Source organism: Eumetopias jubatus, unplaced genomic scaffold (genome assembly GCF_037043125.1).
Source record: "Eumetopias jubatus isolate StellerSeaLion01/CBP00866 unplaced genomic scaffold, mEumJub1_p1.0 scaffold_10, whole genome shotgun sequence".
NCBI classification, from domain to species: domain Eukaryota; kingdom Metazoa; phylum Chordata; class Mammalia; order Carnivora; family Otariidae; genus Eumetopias; species Eumetopias jubatus.
Window position 1 is genome coordinate 59,508,508 of NW_028274816.1, and position 15,589 is coordinate 59,524,096.

Here is a 15,589-nt window from a genome sequence, read left to right on the forward strand (position 1 = left end):
TAGATTCAGCCTACTCCAGGTCCGGTTCAAAGTCTCTCTGGCTTCGTAGAATATACCAGGCCAGGGTTGATTCTATGAAGATCTACTTTTCCCTTCCTTATGTGTGTAGGACTCAGAGTCCCTCTGAGTTGAGAGAAAATGAGAATAGATGCCAGGAAGAATGTCAGGGTGACTCCATCATTGAGGCAAAAGGTAGGTGTAGACAGGGTACTACCTCCAGGGGAAGAGTACAACTGGATAGTTATCTTTGAGTTTAGAACTTCAGATTCCCAGCATTCTGAGAATAATAATTTTAATGATCCAGGAAGGAGGACTAGGATGTAGTCGTCATCTTAATTTGTACTCAAATTGCCTATCTTACTTTTTCATGTTTTCAAAAAAATTACCAAGAGTTGTGTTGGAATATATTCTGTTATTTATTGTATAGGTTTAAATTACTAATTGTCCTTGGGCGTTTAGTTCATTTTGCAAATGTGGTTTCTCTACCTTTTCAAGTCTAAAAAATTAAAAAAATCACTTTTATGAAGACATTGTATAATGCTTGGTCTTATTTTTAAATTCAACTTCAATTCTCTCAAGGACATTAGCATTTTTGATATATTCATGAGTTTAATATATTCATTTCATTTTTGAAGGACTTGCCTGAAGTAATACTTAAATCTAGAGCTAAAGAAATGCAACAGCTAACCATCATATGATATCGGGTAGGAACTGAATATAATTTTAGAAAAAGAATCCACAAATGGGAAAAGTGAATATAATGTGGTAATGTTAACCAGTGATGTAGGGCAGAGACTGTCTCCTCTAAATTATAGAATCATTAACATGGTAACTGGGGATGTGGTTCGAGGTATCCTGTCCGAAAATGCCCATCAGGTGTATCACGTGATGTACAGGTCATGTTGGAAAAGGTACATAAAGCTCTCAAACATTCCTCCTTTTCACAAGCCTTCTTTGCTTCACAAGAACTTTAGTATTTTGTTAAAGGTATTCCACAATTAACGGATTAACAGCGTTTTCTCTGTGATTTCATCTGCTAATGGATGAGGCAGAATGTACCAGTGAAAACGCTGCCACATTCACTGCCTTCTAACAGTTTCTCCCCAGTATGAACTGACACATATTGAGGGTAAGGACTTTTCCACTGCATACTTCTACTTACTATAAGCTCACTGATGATCTGTGGGGATCACTGATGACCGACAGGGTCTGTCTTCCAAAAAACAGCTTTCCTAGCCTCTGCACTCAGGTTTTCTGTTTATATATAACCATATAATCAGCTAGACATTATTACTCAGGCTTTTTCAAATTGAATGTACCAGTTTTTTCCTATGTGTTTTTTGTGACATAAAATAAGGTGTAATTGACCACTGAAGGCACGACCACATTCACTGCATTCATAAGGCTTCTTTCTTGTACATACTCTCCGTTATTTTCTGAGGGTACACATCTGACAACTGGTTGTCCCACTATGACTGCGTTCCTATCTGTGAGGGGCACACTGATGTTTGTTGAGGTCTGAGGGATCATAGAAGGCAGCTGCACAGTCACCATATTAACAGGGCTTTTCTCCTGCATGAATTCACTAGTATTTAATAAGCTGTGACCCTCTGTGGAAGACTATTCAACCTTCACTGAATTTACATGTTTCTCTCTTGTGTGTATTCTCTTATGTTTAACAAGGCATGACATGTGGGAGAAAGCTTTCCTACACTCAGTGCATGCAAAGGGTCTCTCCTGTATGAGTTCTTTGATGGACAGTGAGCATTGTCTTTGTAGTGAAGGCTTTCCCACAGTCACTGCATTTATAGGGTTTCTCTCCTGTGTGAATTCTCTGATGTTTAATGAGTCCTGATTTCTGTGAACAAGATTTTTCCACATTCAGTACATACAAAGGGAGTCTTTCCTGTATGAAATTGCTGATGTGCTATGAGGCACGCCTTCTGGCTGAAGGCCTTACCACATTCAGTGCATCCATAGGGTTTCTCTCCAGTGTGTGTTCGCTGATATATAAAGAGATTGCCCTTCTGAATGAAACCTTTTCCACATTCACTGCATATATAAGATTTCTCTTCTCTATGGGTTTTCTGATGTAGAATGAGTTGTGATGTTCTGGAGAAACCTTTTCCACATTCATTGCATTGATGGGGCCTTTCTCCTCTTTCATTCTCTGATGTATAATGAGCTCTGCCTTCCTGCAGAAGGCTTTGCCACATTCAGTACATTCATAAGGTTTCTCTCCTGTATGAGTTCTCTGGTGTTCAGTTAGCTTGAACTTTCTGGAGAATGCCTTCCCACATACACTGCATCCATGCGGTTTATTTCCTGTATGAGTCTTCTGATGTTCAGTAAGCTGAAATTTCCTGAGGAAGGTTTTCCCACACTCACAGCACTCGTAGGGTTTCTCTCCTTTGTGAGTTCGCTGATGTTCAGTGAGCTTAAATTCCTTGGAAAAGGTTCTCCCACATACACTACATCCATGGGGTTTCTTTCCTGTATGAATTCTCTTATGTTCGGTGAGCTGAGACTTCTTGAGGAAGGCTTTCCCACATTCAGTACATTTGTGGGCTTTCTCTGTTTTGTGTGTTTGATGATGTTTAATGAATTGTAACTTATTGCTGATGGGTCTTCTACTTTCATGGAATTTAATTTCAGTATGAGTTTGCTTGTGATTAGCACAGAGAAAGGATCTCCCATCTCCACTCTGCTCATCAGCCTCTTTTATGTCACAGCTTCTACTTCGGTTGATTGAATCTAAGTGTGGCTTCAAAGTTTTTCCATGTAAATTAAACCTATCATGATTTGGCCTGAAAGGAAAATGACTTTTGCTCTGATGAGCAATATTTCCACATTATGTTCAGTTCATAACACTGTTCTATCCTCTTTGGCACTTTTGGGTTTTCTAAGTGCTGAGGCAGATGATAATCAACTTTCTGAATTTCTAGGAAAAAAGAGAACAGTGAATCCTGTGACCATGATATAGAATAAAACTGCTCCAAAAATACCGTTGGGAGGGGGGCGCTTGGGTGGCACAGTTGGTTGAGCATCCAACTCTTGGTTTCAGCTCAGGTAGTGATCTCAGGGCTGTGAGTTCGAGCCCTATGTCGGGCTCCACGTTGAGTGTGGAGTTTGTTTAAGACCCTCTCTCCCCAGGGTGCCTGGGTGGCTCAGTTGGTTAAGAGTCCAACTCTTGATTTTGGCTCAGGTCATGATCTCAGGGTTATGAGATCAAGCCCCTCATTGGGCTCTGCGCTCAGTGGGGAGTCAGCTTCTCTCTCCCTCTCCCCGACCCCCCACCATGCACGCATGCTGTCTCTCTAAGATAAATAAATCTTTAAAAAAAAGAAAAAGACTGTCTCTCCTTCTGCCCCGCTCTCCCACTCTTGCTCTCTTGTGTGCGCTCTCTCTCTAAAATAAATAAATCTTAAAAAAAATATATTGTGGGATGGCTGGCTCTTTAGTGGAAAACCCATGATATCAACCTAAAAGAATTTCCAAGTATATCCTTATATATATTCCTTATCTCTTAAAAAAAAAAACTTTTAGGGGTGCCTGGGTGGCTTAGTTGGTTAAGCATCCAACTCTTGATTTTGGCTCAGGTCATGATCTCAGAGTTGTAAGACTGAGCTCCACATTTGGATCTGCTTTGAACATGGAGCCTGCTTAAAATTCTCTCTCTCCCTACCCCTCTCTCCTCTCTCTCCCTCCCTAAATAAATAAGTAAATAAATAAATAAAAATAGTTTAAAAAAACTTTTAGAATTGTAGTTAAATACACATAAGATAAAATTTACCATTTTAACCATTTTTAAGTGTACAGTTCTGTGTCATTAAGTACATTCACATTGTGGTGCAGCCATCACCACTATTCATCTCTAGAACATTTTCATCTTCCCCAACTGAAAAACACTGTACTTGTTAAACACTAGCTTCTTATCTGTTGGAAACGTTTAAAAATTGGTACTCTTTAAACACTAACTCCTTATCTGTTGGAAATGTTTAAAAACACAATAATATAAAATACAAATCAAAAGATGACAGCTATCAGTGTAAAACAGGGTGAATTCACAATGAATCAAGATTTGCTTTATAAGTAGGACCCTGGGGACAGTAAAATACAAGGAAGTCACCAGCAGCATCAGATTACAGAAGCTGGAGGGATACCTGATTCAAAATGGTGACACTCACAATTCACTCATTCAATACATCCTTCTTAAGTGGCTACTACCGTATACCAGGCATGGTGCTAGTGTTAGAGAAACACAAAAATACTTTTTATTTTCACTGAAGTCATATTCTAGGGGTGGAAAGAGAAACAGAAAAAACATGCACGAAAAAGAATAAAGTAGGCAGTTGCAAATGCAACCCTGGTTTGAGGAAGCAAAGGAAATGAAAATGCGAAGAAATCTGGATGTGTTTTGAAGGATGGCGGTAGAAAAACATTTCTGTGTTTCCCACTAATTTCGATCTCTTTTACTATGTGTTAGAACTGCAGTTCATCAGCTAGGGTCACAATAGCACTCTTGGGGAACTTTGCATAAAGACATACCCAGGCCCTCAACCCAATTCTAATAAAACCAGACTTTCCGAGGAAGCAACGTTGGTAAGATTATATTGAAAATCCCTTCAATGAAAACCTCGCATTTAAGAAATGCTTGACAGATAGATGGAAAAGTATGGTCTCTCCCCAACCTAGCTATACAGTCGTTTGATGAAGAAATAAATGGAAGACCAAGCTGGATTTTCTTCTTGCACAAGGAGGAATGAAAAACAGGCCCTTGACTCAAGAGTGGGACTCAGGTATCTTCACATCATACAGTTACAGTATCTTTAGGAGTGGCTTGTGTGACTGGTGCACAAAGTACAATAGGAATTCAGAGAAGATAATATATTTTGTGTAGCATAAACCATCTCATGGAAAGAATTCAAGGTGAAAGAATACTTACTGTTTGAGTGGTAAGAACTTATCCCTGAGTTCTTACCTTACTTGATGAATCAGCAACTCTCAAGACAATGTTTATGGCTTTGTCTTTCAAGAAACACTTGCTCATCACATGCTCTCTCACCACATTTGTTACACACTCATCTGTTGATCCCTAATTGTCCAAGGCTCTTGTTTTCTTTATCTGGATCTACTCCCCAGAAGATCTCATCTGGTTCAGATTTCTATCTCCACACCTAACCTCTCCCTGAACTTTCCAGGTACATCAGACTGTAGCAGAGAGCTCTGCTTGGACACTAACAAGCACATCTAACTTAGAATCTCCATTATAGAACTCCTGACTTCCCAGTCCAAATCTCCTCCACATATCTTCCCTGTCACGTGAATGACAACTCCACTCATGCCAAAAATTCTTAACATCATCATTCATCTGTTTCTTTTTCTTACTCCATGTTATGGACTGAATGTTGTTCCCCAAGGAGATATAGTCAATTGCTAACCCCCTGGTACCTGTGAATGTGACCTTTTTTGGAAATAGTCTGCAGATATAATCAAGTTAAGATGAGGTCATACTGGGTTAGGCTGGGCCAATGACTGGTATCTTTATAAGGAAAGGGCGATTTGGACACAAAGAAATATGCACAGAAATGACCATATGATGACAGATGCAAAGATTGGAAAGATGTTTCTACAAGTCAAGGAAGGCCAAGAATTTCCAGCAGCCACCAGAAACTAGAAAGGGGCAAGAAAAGATTCCTGTCTCATCTCTGGAGGAAATGTGACCTTGATTTATGACTTTTGGCATCTAGAACTATGAAAGAATAAATTCCTGTTGTTTTAAGCCTTTAAGCCCCGGTTTGTAATACTTGTTAAGCAGCCCTAAGAAACTAACTAAGAAACTAACATACCTGATACCTACTTCAATGGCAAATTCAATCAGCCACTTTATATAGCCAGAGTCTTCCAGTACCCCTTAAGCCTAGTGAAGTCACCAACGACCAGGTCTCCTATCCGGCTTTTTGCTTCAACTCCTGCCCTATTCCAGGATAGGATTGACTATACCCATAGTCAAAGTGATACTTCTAAAATATAAATTATATTGTCACTTCTTTAAACTTCCTAATGTCACCAGTGACCAGGTCTCCTATCTGGCTTTTTGCTTCAACTCCAGCCCTATTCCAGGATAGGATTTGACTATACCCATAGTCAAAGTGACACTTCTAAAATATAAGTTATATTGTCACTGCTTTAAACTTCATAAACTTCTGGGGCACCTGGGTGGCTCAGTCATCAACCGTCTGCCTTCGGCTCAGGTCATGATCCCAGGGTCCTGGGATCGAGCCCCGCATCAGGCTCCCTGCTCGACAGGAAGCCTGCTTCTCCCTCTCCCACTCCCCCTGTTTGTGTTCCCTCTCTCGCTGTCTCTCTCTGTCAAATAAATAAATAAAATCTTTAAAAAATAAAAATAAAAAAAACTTTAAACTTCCTAATGTTTCCTTACCTCACCACGAGTAAAATCAAGTCCTTGAAATGGACTATAAGGCCCTACGTGACCAACCAACTTATCACTACTACTCCATTGACTTCATCTCCAGTAATTGTCCCTTTTGTTTACTCCTACCCTATCCACACAGGTTTCCTTGATGTTCCTCAAACACATTCTTGCCTCTAGCTCTGCACTTCCCATTCTCTTCACTTTATATCCAGGAAACCTATTCATGTTACTCATCCTCTGCTGATAGGTATCTTCTGTTAGACAGATCCCTAGTCATAAAAGGGCAGGCCCCAACCCCACCCACTGTTCCAGTATGCCAGTGGATTGGTGTTCAGAGCCCTTTTCACCACTAGACACAGTTTCTGTGTATTTTTGCCATATTTTAAATTGTGACAAAATACACATAACATAAAATTTATCATCTTAACCACTCTGAGTTTACAGTTCAATGGTATTAAATATATTCATAATGTTACACAACCATCATCACTATCTCCATAACTCTTTTCATCTTATAAAACTCAAACTCTGCATATTTGTTTTTGTTATATTTATGCCTCCTCCTTTTTGAGAGTAGAGACTTAGGTCTTCGAAAGAAGTGAAATTTGTGTCATGGATGGTAATATGGTCAACTGGGACTTAATGTTATCAATCTATGGGGAGAAAAAGGAAAGCTTTAGGAACAAGAATCCATCAACAAAATCTAACTTGAACTAAGAAAGATTAGAATTAACATATATACAAAGGAATTACAGTAAAGCAGACATGAGGCTTTAGGCTAGGAACTGAGAATGAGAAATTATATAAAGGTCTTTCCTAATTAAAGAAGAGGAATAGCAGACACCTTAAATACCCCAGAGAGTAGAGAAGCCTCAAGGTAATCCCAGCATGGCCAGGATTTAAGATGTATAAAAGTAAAAGAGAATCTCAATTTTCAAAAAGATGATGGGGCACCTGGGTAGCGCAGTTGCCTAGGCATCCAGCTGTTGGCTTCAGCTCAGGTCTGATCTTGGGGTTGTGAGATCAAGCCCCGTGTTGGGCTCTGTGCTTAGTGCAGAGTTGGCTTGGGTTTCTCTCTCTCCCCTCTGCTCCTCCCCTGGCTCACTCGTGCTGTCACTCTCTCTGGAATAAATAAATCTTAAAAAAAAAAATGATGAAGCTGGAAACTAATATGTCAATTATACCTCAACAAAAACCCAACAAATATTTAAAAAAATAAAAAAGATGATGGAAAGGGATTTTCTTAGAGGGAAGATCATTCTCCATTCTAAGTGTGAACTCTGAGGGAGCTGCCTTGAAAACAGGTAAGGTACAGTTGACCATTGAACAACACGGGTTGGGTGTCAACCCTCTGGGCAGTCTAAAATGTAACTTTGACTCCCCCAAAACATAACTAGTAATAGCCTACTATTGACCAGAAGCCTTACCAATAACAGTCAATTAGCACATATTTTGTATGTTATATGTAATATATACTGTATTTTTACAATAAGAGGAAACAAAATGTTATTAAGAAAATCATAAAGAAGAGAGGCGCCTGGGTGGCTCAGTAGGTTAAGCTTAAGCATCTGCCTTCTCAGGTCATGATCCTAGGGTCCTGGGATTGAGCCCTGAATCAGGCTCTCTGCTCAGCAGGGAGTCTGCTTCTCCCTCTGCCCCCACCCCCTGCTCATGCTTGTGCTCTCTCTGAAATAAATAAAATCTTAAAAATTATATTTAAAAAATCATAAAGAGACAATATATTTATAGTACTGTATGAAAAAAAATCCATGCAGTTCAAACTCATGTTGTTCGAGGGTCAACGGTATATAGATTATACAGTGTTAAAGGAGATAACTTGGGAATCTCCACAGAGAACAAGAACTTAACACTTTTGAATAAAGTTAAGACTTTAAGGCCTTTGAGATAGGGCAGAAAATAAAAAGAGAACCTTTAAAGAAGCTGCGAGCGGGGAAAGAGAAAAAGCAGATAAATGTATATTAACAAACCAGGTTACCATGGAGGCAAGGCATCCTAGGTAGGGTTGGATGTTTAAAGGGAAATAAATATTTTCCAATAGGGCAGGAAGGTGTATTAGAAGACAACAATGAATTCAAAGTTTTCTCTTAGCAGAGAGACATGGAAGGAGGAATTTCATAGCAAGAGAGGTGAAAGGAACTCTGACAAGTGATGAAGAATGGGAAGATGTGGAAATCTAAGCAAGAATAATCCTAGGGTAAAAAATGTTGACATTTAAGAAGAAATAAAGAGGAATTAGTTCCAAAAAGAGACAAAAGAGTATATTTTCCTCTAAATTCCCACAAAGTAAAAGCTCTCATATGGGGAGAGGGATATATAGTTCAGTTTCTATATCCTCAGACACCCCACCACTATGATGCCTTCTCTAAATGACAAGAAAGTGACTTCCACAGCCTCCCCACCACCACCACCTTCTGCTGGTTTTCTCTCACGTGGATGGGTTTGACTTTGGACTTCATCTTCTAAAATCCAGGGTGGTTCTCCTTGTTCCAGTTCAGAGAGTGCATCTGGTTGGCTGGCTTGATACCCTGTTTATGGGAAATGACAGAAGACTCAGGCTCATCAGATTGCACTGGGCTCTGCAATGATACGAGAATAGTACATGTAAGGGACTGCACAATTTGCATGTTCACAAATCAAAGCTTTTCTCTAAGACAAGGAGAGATTATACCTTCTCATCTGGGGCCAGGGAGGGAACAGAGAATCCACACTTCAGAGCAGCACAGATAGGCCACAGCTCAGAAGCTGAGAGAGGAAAGGCCACTGACTGGGCATCCTCTGAGTGACAGGGGAGCTGTCCTCACCCACTGACACCAGGCTCCTATAGTTCTCCAACATCACATCCCAGTATAGCTCCTCCTGGGTGAGGGCCAGGAGCTGCCATTCCTCCCAGGTAAAGTCCACGGCCACATCCTCCAGTGTGTCAGTGATTCCTATAACAACAGATCCTGTTAATATGAGTATTTCCCTTTTATTGAAATGGAAGGTGTGAGATAAAATATATTGGCCTCTGCCCCTGGTTCCTGGCAGAGCTCCTAAAACTGTAATTTCCTAGGTGATAAGGGCTCTAGGATCATCTTCTGTTCTATATTTGGTATTTAACCCCAGTTTCTCACACAGGGCTCCTGAAACCCTTATAAATTCTTAAGTGTTAAGAACAATATGAGTGTCTTTGTTCTAATGGGGCAACTAGTTGGGCTCCTGGATAGTGCTGGTCATCAGAAAGAACAAGCCATGATTAGAAGCTTGGAACTTTCAGGGGCACCTGGGTATCTCAGTTGGTTTAGCGTCCAACTCCTGGTTTTGGCTCAGGTCATGATCTCATGGTCATGGGATCAAACCCAGCATATTGGGCTCCGCAGTCTGCTTCAAATGCTTCCTCCCTCCCCCTCTGCTTCTCCCTCTGCTCGTGCTCGCTCTCTAAAATAAAAAACAAATTAAAAAAAAAAAAACCTTGGACCTTTCAGATCTGCCCCTCTCATTCTCTTGAGAAGGGAGAGGGGCCGGAAATAGATTTAATGATCAGTCATGCCTATGTGATGAAGCCTCCATAAAATAGCAAAAGTATAGGGTTTGGAAAGCTTCTGGGTTGCTGAACATGTGGAGGTGCTGGGAGAGTGCTGCCTGGAGAGGGCATGGAAGCTCTGTGCCCCTTCCCACATACCTCACCCTACACATCTCTTCCACCTGACTGTTCATCTGTATCTTTTATCATATCCTTTTATAATAAACTGGTAAATGTGTTTCCCAAGTTCAGTGAGCCAGTCTAGCAAACTAATTGAACCTGAATTTGAAGGGTTGTGAATAAGTTCCAATTTGTAGTCAAGTCAGACAGAAGTTGTGAGGAACCTGGGGATGTACTATTTTCAATTCACATCTGAATGGGGGACAGTCTTATGGGAGTGAGCCCTTAACCTGGGGTCTGACACGCTAACTCCAGGTAGATAGTGTCAGAATTGATTTGAATTGTAGACCACCCTGCTGGTGTTGGAGAATTGCTTGGGGCTGGGGGGTGGGGAGTGGAAATCCCCACACATCTGGCATCAGAAATTATGTAAGTGTGGTAATGATGTGAGAGTAAAGGGGACAAAAAGGAGGAAGGGTGAGGTTTTCCCAACTCGAGGAATGTGAAGGAAGTTGTTCTGCTCATTTTCACCTTGTAGGCTACATCTCTATTCTTATTGTATTTCAATTAATCGCAAAGGAAGGAAAGTCATTAAAATATTCTGTCATCCTTTCATTCAACAACTCACAGATTTCTGTGATATGCAGCCATCAAATCCTCTTGCTAACCTGAGATCATTTGCATTATATGTGTTTCAGCACCTTTTTGTCAATCACTGTATTAAATGCTAGTGACATCAGAATGACATAGTATAATTTCACTCATGTGAAAATGTCTTAATAGATGTATTTACCTACATAGATTCTTGTATATTTATGCACACACATGCATGCACATTTAAACCCACCCATAGATACAGATGTCCACACAGGTAAATGCCCAGAACACAGGAACACACTACCAAGCATTTGTTAATGATGTGTCAGAGAATTAAGGGGGGAAATAAAACATATGGAGGGGAACTTGATCACTATGTGTACTAGATAATGACTCTTTTACATTGAAAGTCTGTAAAGTATGGTTCTTTCCGACACCAAATACGTGGTGTCTTTTCCAATACCAATTTTCCAAGTCTCTCATTCTCCAACACTGGGTGTCCTATAATTCAATCCTATCTGACACTTAACTACTCAGAGTTAGCATCAGACTTTACAGGCTTAAGGGCTCAGTTCCACAAGACTGCCTTCACTTCAGACACCAGTCACAAGTACCAGGTCCCCAGGTTACTTCTATCCAATGTGGCTATAAATTTAGGGGTTTCCACAACCTCCCCCTCTCAGGTTTGATAATTTGCTAGAACAACCAAGAACATTCAGGAAATGTTGTACTTAAAATTACAGTTTATTGTAAATCATAAAAATAGACTGCCAAATCAAGAGGTACACAGGTGAGGTCCAAAAAGGCCCTGAGTGTAGGAGCCTCTTTCCCTGTGTAGTTGGGGTATACCACCCTTCTATCAGGTAGATATATTGGCCCACTTGAAAGCTCTCTGAACCCTGTAGGGTTTGTTTTTTTTTTTAAGATTTTATTTATTTGAGAGAGAGCGAGCATAGAGGGAGAGTGAGAGGGAGAAGCAGACTCCCCACCGAGCAGTGAGCCTGACGTGGGGCTCAATCCCAGGACCTGAGAGATCATGACCTGAGCTGAAGGCAGACCCCCAACCGACTGAGGCACCCAGGTGCCCCCCCATAGGGTTCCTCTGGAGGTTCCATTACATGGGCATGATTGACTAAATCACTGGTTCCTGGTGACAGAACTCAATATCCACTCCTCTCCCGTCCCCAGAGGTCCCAGGTGGTGGTGAAATTTCCAGCCCTCTAAGTCAAGGCTTGGTCTTTTTGGGGACTAGCCCCCATGCTGAAGCTGTCTTAGGGGTTTACCAGAAGTCACTTCATTAGCATAAATTCAGATATGTTCAAAGAGGCTTGTTATGAAAACAAAAGACACTCCTACCACTCAGGAAATAACAGGGATTTAGGAGCTCTGGCCAGGAACTGGAGACAAAGACCAAATATATAATACATATATATTTTTTATTATGCCACAATGAGTCATTTGTGTAACTAAAGCCAATAAAAAGGTGAGAAGTAACAACTAGATTTTAAACACAGAAGTAAAGGCTCTATATTTTTTGAGATAAGCTGAAGTTCAAAAGTAACCTTTGTGGATCTCAACAACCCAAGCCATTACCAGACCACAGAACTTGTAACTCTTCATGGCCAAATCTGTATTCAACCACCTGTTCACAGAGGACCTCTGAAAGCTCTGCAAACCTTCCATTTTACTGGCACCTTAGGTTCTACTCAAGGATAAATCCAGATGGCAGCAAGGCTGGGTATGCAAGTCACTAGGCTGTGGTCTCCTCAAAACCTGTCTACTGAATTCTACTTGATCGGATCCCACCGGGGACTCAGAATAATCATGTGAGCAATAGCCATGCCAGTACATCGATTAGGAGAAGGCTGCTGAGAACACAGAGCCCACCCTATCACCTCTGGAAAGAAACCATCAGAAATCGTTCCTAAGACTTAAGTGCCATGAAATGGTGACCTCTTCTGAGGAGCTGATCTGCTTTGTCCTGAGTCACTGCCTATGATGTAACTTATCGTGATTTTCTGGTTGCAGTGGCTGTCAGAGGTAGGAGAGGCACATTGACGGTTTACATCACCAGCAGGATCCTGCAGAGCCATACACTATATTCTAGCACTGGTCATGTACGAACTCTAGAAACAACGTGTTCCTGATCCCACTCTGTCCTGATTTTGAAGGTATAGTCTATTTCTTCCCAGAGCCCATTTTCTCCAATTTATGCTTTTTATTTAGTTGAACTGATTTTTTTCAGGCCTCCACAAATCCACGAAGGACTCAAAATTATCAGTAAGACAAACCAAAAGTCACCTGGGCTTTCATCACTTTCTTCTGTAAGAAATGCCAAGTAAAAAGGATGTTAGTCTCTTCTGGATCTGCGCTAATTTTCTGTTCAGAAATCTCAATCTTAGGACAGGGATGTCCCACGAATGGCCAAATGCAACTCCAGGAGCCTCCCGCTCATCCTTTACTGGATCTCTCTTACTCCTGGGAATCCAGGACCTGAGGATGAAGAGCAAGTTCATTTCAGATGACACATTTGCTTTGGGCCCAGATGCTGACACTGTGGCTGTGCATCCACCTTAAGTCAAAGCCATTATTTGTAACTGTCTCTTTACTTGGTGCCCCCAAAGGCTATATAACCCGTGGAAATAAAACATAACAATCTGAATGTGGGGGAGGTATGCCTTTCTTCTGTGAAGTAGAAGTAGCATGAATGATAAGGGGAAGGTGGGAAAGAAAGGTTAGTTTCTGGACATATTTTCCTTAAATCCACACCCATTTGTACTGGGTTGAATGGTGCCCCCCCCCAAAAGATATGAACCTGTGAATGTGACTTCATATGGAAAAAGGGTCTTTGCAGCTATAATTAAGGATCCTGAGATAAGAAAGTCGAGGAGTATCCAGATGGGCCCTAAATCCAAGTCCCCTTGTACCAGACACACAGGGAAGATGCGACCATCTAAAGACAGAGGCAGAGAGTAGAGATGTGTTGCCACAAGCCAAGGAACACCTGGAGAATCTGTTAGAAAAGGAGAAGGAAATAAATGGATGTTGGGCAGATGTGTTGGGAAAACCCAAGACCACCCCCAGGTTCAGTGATTAAGTAGGACTCACAGGCCTCAGCATATAATTTATAACCACAAAAACATACAAAGCAAAATCAGCAAAGAGAAAAAGGTCCATATGGCAAAAGCTGGAGGAAATTAGGTGCCAGCTCCCAGAATCCTGTTTCCATGAAGTCACACAGGATACACTTACTTCCCCTAGCAAGGGTTGTGATAACACAAGTGAAATGTTTTAGCTTATCAGAGAAAAGTGCCCATGGCTTTTTACTGGGGGTTCATGTAGGCACCCACTGCCTAGCACATACCAAAATCCCAGAATCCTAGAGGAGACCAGATGTTTGGAGTAAACTATATTGGTTTTTTTTTTTTTTAAGATTTTATTTATTTATTTGACAGAGAGAGAGCACAGGCAGGGAGGTGAGAGAGGGAGAAGCAGGCTCCCCGCTGAGCAGGGAGCCGGATGCAGGGCTCAATCCCAGGACACTGGGAAAAGAAAAGAAAAAATTAGGAGAAAAGAAAAATTAGAGATGAAAGGTTAGGAAAAAAGACACTATTTACATTTGCAACAAAGGCAAAAAAAAAAAAAAAAAAACCCAGGAAGGAGATGAGTCAGGGAAATACACCACTGGGTAAATGCCAAATCCTAAAAATAATAACTAAACATTTCAAATATTCCAAAGCCATCCAAATAGATGCAAGTACTTAATCAGATTCTAGTCACAATGTCACTCCTTCTCTTACCTGTTTGTGTTTTAGTGTAGCCATTAGAAAAATTCTTAAGAGAATCTGTTTTATGGAAATATTTAGAATATGAAATTAATTTAAAACAAATTATCCCAATGTTTCCAGAGTTTATCTGAATTATGAAAATTAAGCAGAGAAAATAAAAAGAAAAAAAATATATAAAAAATAAAAAAAAATAAAAGACAAAAACTGAAATAGTATACTAACATTTGAATAAGAATTATCTTTGGGAAATAGAATGAGGGAGCTAGAAATGTTTTACTGGTGTCAGAATCTGAACGCAAATATCCAAGTAAACTTGCAGTGAGAACGAAAGTCAGAAAACTTAGCAGTTTAGATTTGCTTAATCCTTTATCTCCCTAAAACTCTTATCTGTGGAGATGAAAGGAGAAGGTGATGTGAGGGCCTAAGGAGACTTGCAAACTAGTCCTTGGAGAGGAACTGAAGGCGGGGGGTAAGGTAACGGTCATCAGGTGTCTCACTGCCGGCTCCTCCATCACTGCGCCCCGCGTTCAGTGCAGACAACGCTTTCACCGACAAATACCCACTTCCCTCCAGTTCTCAATCACTGAGCGCCCCAGGCACGGTGACCCGCACGGACCTCAAATTCTGACCTCACGAGTGTCAGTCCTTGATCTCCACACAGCTGGAATGCCTGATCACCACAGCCCCGCACCCTGGCAGCAAAGGCATCCCAGCCTCAGAGCCCTGGATGCCCACAGAGCCTCTCCCCTCCTTAACCTCTTTGATTCCGCCCCCCCCCCCCACTGCGATCTCCAGCTATCACACCTCACCCCTGCGAACTCCTCAGTTCCCCTCCGCACGCCCAGCTCCTGGGAACTTCTGGTGAGTTCTGTGAGTCTTATCTGAGGGTGGATATAGGAACTCCTAAATTTGTAGCCAATTGGTCAAAAGTCAGTGGCCCTGGCAACCTCTGAACTTGTAACTGATGGCTGAATTGAGGACAGTACCCTTAACCTTGATTTTGACTAACTCTGAATAATACCTCTTTTTGCACTGACTTGTAATGTCATCTCAGTTAGATATCCATATCCAATATCCATATGTATAGATCAATTTCTGAGCTCACTTTTACAATTTGTAATATGT

At 41.1% G+C, this 15,589-nt stretch overlaps 1 pseudogene; it reads right to left on the reverse strand.

The window, feature by feature from the left end:
* Positions 1-1,616: 1,616 nt before the first annotated feature.
* LOC148163264 (uncharacterized) lies at positions 1,617-12,359 on the reverse strand (annotated as a pseudogene).
* Positions 12,360-15,589: the final 3,230 nt, after the last annotated feature.